This window comes from Peromyscus eremicus, chromosome X, assembly GCF_949786415.1.
Source record: "Peromyscus eremicus chromosome X, PerEre_H2_v1, whole genome shotgun sequence".
Classification (NCBI taxonomy): Eukaryota; Metazoa; Chordata; class Mammalia; order Rodentia; family Cricetidae; genus Peromyscus; species Peromyscus eremicus.
Window position 1 is genome coordinate 131,906,353 of NC_081439.1, and position 8,233 is coordinate 131,914,585.

Below are 8,233 nucleotides of genomic sequence, written 5' to 3' on the forward strand. Positions count from 1 at the left end.
AAGGATTTTTCCATAACCTGGCAACAAGCCAAAGAAATAGTAAAGAAATGTCCTACTTGTTCCTTCTACAATCAAACGCCATTACCAGCAGGATGTAACCCAAAGGGTACTCAGAGGAATGAAATCTGGCAGATGGACGTGTTTCACTTTGCAGAATTTGGAAAATTGAAATATGTACACCACACTATTGATACTTATTCAGGATTTCAATGGGCAACTGCTTTGAGTTCTGAAAAAGCTGATTCTGTAATCACTCATTTGCTAGAAGTTATGGCCATTATGGGTATACCTGCACAAATCAAAACTGATAATGCTCCATCATATGTCTCTGTTAAAATGAAACAGTTTTTTGCTTATTATAATATAAACCATATTACAGGTATACCACATAATCCTACAGGTCAAGCAGTTATAGAAAGATCAAACAGAACTCTAAAGGATATGCTAAATAAACAGAAAAGAGTAACAAAAACCCCCAGAAATAGACTACATAATGCTCTATTAACTTTGAATTTTCTCAATGCCAATGAGAAAGGAACAACAGCTGCAGAGAGACATTGGATAATAGAAAAAACTACAGAATTAAATCAACCTATATACTTTAAGGATGTGCTAACCTCAGAATGGAAACCAGGATATGTATTACATTGGGGACAAGGTTTTGCTTTTATTTCTACAGGAGAAGATAAGCTGTGGGTACCATCAAAATTGATAAAGGTTCGATTTGAACAAGAAAGACCTCTTAATTAGAGGAGGTGATAGTTCATCAACCAACATGAACATCCAATTTAAACTAACTTACACCAGTAACATATGCCTTTTCATTTAATCAGATAATAACTTGCCAAAAAAGGAACATCCCCAAAAAACCTTGGGGAAAGGTTTTTGTTTTTGTCTTTTAGGAGAATGAAGGTTAAAGAATCTGAAGAACACTGGACAAGTGAGACAACTGAAGAAAAGGGACAAATCGTCTATCCTAAGAAACAGAGTGAAATGGCATATGGGTATGTTACTAAAAAATTTTATGTCTTCCTAAATGTTTGTTTCTGCTTTTCTTTAAAGATTTAACACTATTGGTCTTCTAATAGTCCCAGTTCAATTAAATTTTTTTTTTAAATGGTGGCACACACCTTTATTTATTTTTTTTTAAAGATTTATTTATTTATTATGTATGCGGAAGAGGGCGCCAGATCTCATTACAGATGGTTGTCAGCCACCATGTGGGTGCTGGGAATTGAACTCAGGACCTCTGGAAGAACACTTGGTGCTCTTAACCTCTGAGCCATCTCTCCAGCCCCTCTTTTTTTTTTTTTTTTAAAGATTTATTTATTTATTATATATACAGAAGAGGGCGCCAGATCTCATTACAGATGGTTGTGAGCCACCATGTGGGTGCTGGGAATTGAACTCAGGACCTCTGGAAGAGCAGTCGGTGCTCTTAACCTCTGAGCCATCTCTCCAGCCCTCAATTAAAATTTAAAGCTGACTTTGGAGTTGGAGAATGGCTCTCTCCTTCTTTAAACTCAAGCATGTTGTTAAAAGGAAAATGCAAACTCCCTGTATCATGCCAGAAGAAAAGAGCCATCTTCTGCTATGGGACAGGAGAAAAACCAAATTAATTAAGGGACTATTCTATTACTAATCTCAACTCTTTGATTCTATCCTGATTCTTTAAACTTTTTTTTTTTAAGATTTATTTATTTATTTTGTATACAGCATGTATGACCAGAAGAGGGCACCAGATCGAACTATAGGTGGTTGTGAGCCACCATGTGGTTGCTGGGAATTGAACTCAGGACCTCTGGAAGAGCAGTCAGTGCTCTTAACCTCTGAGCCATCTCTCCAGCCCTAAACTTTTCTTAAAGTATGAAATTTATACCAAAATTTACAAGATTATATATATATATATATATATATATATATATATATATATATATATACATTTTAAACTTTGTTAAGATATGAATGGTCATATAGAGTACTAACTAATTCTAGGAAAAAGGCTTCAATTAGCTTCATATATATGTCTTTGTGTTCGAGTCTCTTATCAGTTTTCTGCAGGAATTCATGGCCAGGCCTAAAATCAACTGAAGTCTCCAGGAAGAAAATGGGGCCCCACAACAACAACAATTCCACGTGGACAATAATAACATCACTAAGCTGACAAACATCATCTACAGATCAGCTTTGAACTACAAAGTGCTCAGAGCAATTTTGAGAGCGCTAGCTGAGATGATCCAGTCTCAAAGACTACTTGAATAAGGATTTGAGATAAACCCTGAACTTTGGCATTATACACAGACTGGATAACGAAGGATATAGTTATCTTTCCTAGAATTTGACAATTAACCTAAAATTTTTCTTTCAGGATAAAGATACCTTCGCCCATACCCAGCAGGAAGCAATTTCAAGAATACGACGCCCACATTCCTAAAGAGGTGGTGTGGGGTGTTTTTTTTTTGTTTTTTTTTTTTTGTTGTTTTTTTTTTTTTTTTTGGTCTTTTAGGTCTTTTTTTTTTTTTTTTTTAAAGATTTTTTTTTTAATTTATTTATTCATTATGTATACAGAAGAAGGCGCCAGATCTCATTACAGATGGCTGTGAGCCACCATGTGGTTGCTGGGAATTGAACTCAGGACCTCTGGAAGTGCAGTCAGTGCTCTTAACCTCTGAGCCATCTCTCCAGCCCCTTTTAGGTCTTTTAATGGGTTTTGGGTCTGGGATAATTTTCATTGATTAGGGGGGTTGGTTACAAGTTGTTGTAAAGGGTGAGGAAAAGGGCTAAGCAAAGGAGATTAGATTTAAGGTTCTTATTAAAAAAAAGAGAAAGAAAGAAAGAAAAAAATGTAAATACTTTACATTGGATTGGATTGTTTTATATTGTATACAAATTATATATATTGAAATTGATATTGTTAGAAAATGCTATATGTATATTTCTAATTGTACCATTTATTTAACAATGTAATGCAATTTTCTAATCCTTGAATGTTGTTATTAGGATATAAAGAAATGAAAGTTAGTAGTTAGACATTATAATAGAACTTGTAGTTATATTAGGTATGTTTTCAAGATTGAGTAGATATATTTTAGATAGACAGGTTATCTTCAAACCCTTCAGAGATCTACAGAATATGGCATTTAAAATGTTTTAATAACTTAGAAAATTTTTCTTTTTTGTTATGACTATGAGACATGTCGGCTCCTGACAGTACCAATCTACTTCAGAGAAAATATGGGCATTGAAAAAACTGCAATTGGAGTTAACTTTCATTGTAGCAAAAGTTAGCCACTGGACAACAAAGTATCCTCGAATCAACTGCTGACAAACAGGACAGACAGGACACGAAACAAAGGACTACTGATTCTTGTGAAAACAAGTGTGGTTATGGCTTTATCAAAAGGCATCTTCTGAGGCCAGGACAATATAGCACCATCCCTGAAGCGGCCTTTGCAATCTGGGAAAGGTACAGTGCCCTTTTCTTCGAAGGCAGCTGAACAGGCAGTGGGCCGATGGCTTCTGATGTGCAATGGGGAGGTAGCTGAAACAGTTATTCTTGAAGAGTAATTAAGCTCACACCTCTCAACAGAAGAATGGCATTTAATAGAGGGATGTGGAGAAGAACGGGATGCTGAAATGAAGCCACATACACACATAGCCAAGAAGAATGGACAGCTGAATTCAAAAAAACATCAACAATTTCCAGAATTTAAAATCCTGAATCATGACATGAAACTAGTGGAATTCAGGTATTTCTGGTATATAGACTGCTCTCACCCAATGTGAGGTTGAACTGTTGACCTTGTGTACATTCTACTTCACAAATGAGTCTGTCAGATACGCTAAGCCTATAGGCTGAAGATGATGCCCCAACACTGCGGAGAAACCTCAGATGATTGTCCAGTCAGCTGGCTGTTTCTGTCAACTCACAAGTTTTTGGAAGTTGCTTGCATATACTTCCTGTTTTTATTTTTTTTGTTAGCTAATACTATTTCCTCTTGGGTCTCTGAGGGAGTTGAAGATTAGTTAGTTATAGTTGACGATTAATTAGGATAGAAAATGAATTAGATACAATAGAATAGATAATGGAATTATTTTCTCTGAATTTGTCAAATACAAATGAACTAGACATTGTTTAGGTATTTATTACTTGTATATATTGTATATAGTTATTGTACTTTTGTATATAGTTTTTCTTATGTTAGTTATAAGCTTTTTCTTTTTTCCTTTTTATTAAAATAGAAAAGGGGAAATATGGTGATATTTTATTTGTATTAAAATGTTATTTGTATGTTAATAAATAAAGTTGCCCGGGGGTCAGAGCTATTAGCAAGCCATAGGAAAGCAGGGCAGTGGTGGCGTACACTTATAATCCCAGCACTTGGTATGCAGAGCTGGGTAAGTCTCTGTGTGTTCAGGGATACAGCCATTATTGGACACACATGCCTTTAATCTCAATACCAAGCAAGGAAAACCTGGAGGCCTATACAGACAGGCCGTGACGAGGCGGTCATGTGGTTGGGTTTACAACCAATGAGAAGGCAGAACAGGAACACTATATAAAGACATTAACACAGGGGTAGTGAGTTCGGAGAGGTAGGACCACTGCAGGAGGAAGGGTAAGGTTTTAGCTCTTAGCTCTGACCTCTTGGCTTTCTTCTTTGCATTGGTTCTGTGTTTTTTATTTAATAAGAAGGTTGGTTACATCTACATTGATGGTTTCATGAATGGATATACACAAGTTAAAAACCTCAGGTGTATATTTTATTTGCTCTAACCCTCAACAAGGATATGTTTAGTGGACAGGCATGATGGGACACACCAGTAATGTTAGCACTCAAGTGAAATGTGGAAGGATCTGGAGTTCAATGTCATCCTCAGATACAGAAAGTTCAAGGCCAATCTAGACTATTTGAGACCCTGTTTCAGAAGAAACCAAAAATGTGGTCAGTGAGTGTTCAGATTATCTGTTCTATATAATCCTGCAATGGTGACTGGATGTCATTATTGGTTATGCACCATTAGGGTCATGAATCCTAATTAATATCAAGTATGGACTTTAGTTAGCAAGAGAATCTCATTGTGAGCACATCAACTGTGACAATGAAAGATAGGGAAATTTTTGAAGATGGAGTAAGGGGCACATAGGCACTCTCCACATTCCCCTCAAATTTTCTGTAAAGCTAAAATTGCTCTAAAAGTCACCTGTTTGGAAACATCACTGAGTGAATATGCACAAGAATCTGGGTTCCATATCCAGCACTTCAAAAATAAAAATAAAACCATGTGTGGTGGTAGTGCACACCTTTAATCCCAGCACTCAGGAGGCTGAGGCAGGTGGATCTCTATGAGTTTCAGGCCACCTAGGGCTATATAGTGAGACCTTGGTCTCAAAAACCCCAAAATGATGATGATGATGATGATAAAATCATAAACATACACATGAAGTGTGGGATGTGGGAGTTGAGGATCAGTGGCAGAGTGCCTGTTTAGCAAGTACAAGGTTATAGATTTGATCCCTAGCATGGGGGGAGCAGGGGAGATATGGGGATGGGAGATGGCTCAGTATGTAAAGTGTTGGCTGCACAAGCATGAGAACCTGAATTTGAATCTTAAACACATGTAAAAATAAAAAAGTAGCTAGGCAGTGGTGGTGCACACCTTTGACTTTTACACATTTTTATTGTTGAGGAGGCAGAGGCAGGCAAATTTCTGAGTTTGAAGCCAGCCTGATCTACAGAGCAAGTTTTAGGATGGCCAGGGCTGTTACAGAGAAACCTTGTATTGAAAAACCAAAATTAATCCGGGCAGTGGTGGCGCACGCCTTTAACCCCAGCACTCGGGAGGCAGAGGCAGATGGATCTCTGTGAGTTTGAGGCCAGCCTGGGCTACAAAGTGAGTTCCAAGACAGGGACCAAAACTATACAGAGAAACCCTGTCTCGAAAAATCAAAAAAAAAAAAAAAAAGGAAAAGAAAGAAAGAAAAGAAAAGAAAAACCAAAATTTAAAAAATTTTAAATATAACATGTCTGTAACATCTGCAGTCTCAGTGTTGAGGAATTAGAGACAGTTGGATCCCTGGAGCTTGTCAGTCAGCCAATCTAGCTGAAGTGGTAAGTTCTGGGTCCAGTGAGAGACTCTGTCTTAAACAGTAAGGTGGATAGAGAGAGATGACTGGGTGGGTAAGACACTTGCTGCAAAATCATGAGGGCCTGAATTCAAATCTCTAGCATCTACATAAAAAATGCTGACCACAACTCACCTCTGCCTCCTTCCCATCTACCTGGCAAGTACAGAGGTTGGGGAATGTATTTTAGTTGAGCTGCCTTGTGCCTGAACCAAAAGACTATTATTATGGGAGAGCCAGAAAACAGATTGGGAGTGGTACACAGCAGGCTGATGCTATTATAGGTAGAGATAGTGGGAACAAAGAAGACAGCCAAAGCTGAGGGGGTTCTCTGTGAATAGGAGCCAAGAGCTGGGAAGCACACAGCATTAGGAGTGGGGGCTTTTGACAATAGAGGCTGTTATAGTAGGGTTTGTCTGCTGACAGGACTGATGCAATGGGGACAGCAAAACAAGAGTTACAGAAAAGCAAAGTCAAGACTTTGTAGTGAGTCACAGGGTATGGAGGGGACTTGATGCCTCAGTGAAAGAATCTGGGGCTGGGCTGGTGGTGGGAACCATAAGGAAGACATTGTTTTTTTCTTTTCTTTTCTTTTTTCTTTTTTTTCTTTTTTTTTTTTTTTTTTTTTTTTTTTTTTTTTTTTTTTTGGTTTTTCGAGACAGGGTTTCTCTGTGTAGCTTTGCGCCTTTCCTGGAACTCACTTTGGAGACCAGGCTGTCCTCAAACTCACAGAGATCTGCCTGGCTCTGCCTCCCGAGTGCTGGGATTAAAGGTGTGTGCCACCACCACCCGGCTCTTTTTTCTTTTTCTTTTTCTTTCTTTTCTTTTCTTTTTTTTTTTTTTTGAGGAGGGGTTCTAGACAGGGTTCCTCTGTGTAGCCCTGGCTGTCCTGCAACTCACTCTGTAGACCAGGCTGGCCTCGAACGTACAGAGATGGGAGGATTGCACCAAGGCTGCTTGGGCTATAGAGTAAGATTCTGTTTCAGAGAGAGAGACAGAGACAGAGACAGAGAACCTTGTTAGCACAGGCCTCTAATCCCAGCTACTTGAAAGGCCAAAGTAGAAGACTAACAAGTTCAAGGCCTGCCTGGATTACAAAGTGACCTCAGGACCAGTCTGGGTAATTTAGAGAGACCTTATATTGAATAAAAAGTGAAAAGACACCTGGGAAGGTAACTAAGTGGCTGAGTATTGTTTGTCTAGTGTGGTGGTTTGAAAGACAATGGCCCCGAAAGGGAGTGGCACTATTAGGAGGTGTGGCCTTGTTGAAGGAAGTGTGTCACTATGGGGGTGGGCTTTGAGGTCTCTTTTGCTCAAGCTTCTCTCAGTGTGACTGTCAGTCGACTTTCTGGTCCCTGCAGGATGTAGCACTCTCAGCTCCAGCACTGTCTGCCTGCAGGCCACCATGCTCCCCACCATGATGACAATGGACTGAACCTCTGAAACTGTAAGCCACCACCCAAATTAAATGTTTTCTTTTCTTTCTTTTCTTTTTTTTTTTTCTTTTGGTTCTTTCTAGACAGGGTTTCTCTGTAGCCCCGGCTGTCCTGGATCTTGCTCTGTAGACCAGGCTGGCCTCAAACTCACAGAGATCCGCCTGCCTCTACCTCCCGAGTGCTGGGATTAAAGGCATGTACCACAACCACCCGGCTAAATGTTTTCTTTATAAGAGTTGCTGTGCTCATAGTGTCTCCTCACAGCAATAGAAACCCTAACTAAGACATTTAGCAATGCTCTAATAACCAGTACTGGGGAAAAAGTGAATGCCTGTAATCTCAACACTCAGGAGGTAAAGTCAAGATCAGGAATTCAAGGGCAGCCTTGGTTACATAGTGAGTTTCAGGCCAGTCTGCACTAAATAAAATCCTGTGTGTTGGAGGTGAGCTTTTTGTTAGCTTTCCATTGGTTTAGGTGGCTGGACACTCCAAGGATGGGATGACTACACCAGGTACAACATGCTTGTTTGCCTGAACCCCAGGTTCCAAGTGGACATTTGCCAGTAGCTTTATTGGCTGTGTTCTATTGGGTAAGAAAGAGGCTCCCAGGTATGGGCCAGGAGGTTGCAGACTGGGGGTTCCAAGACTTCAAGACCCTCAGCTACACTCT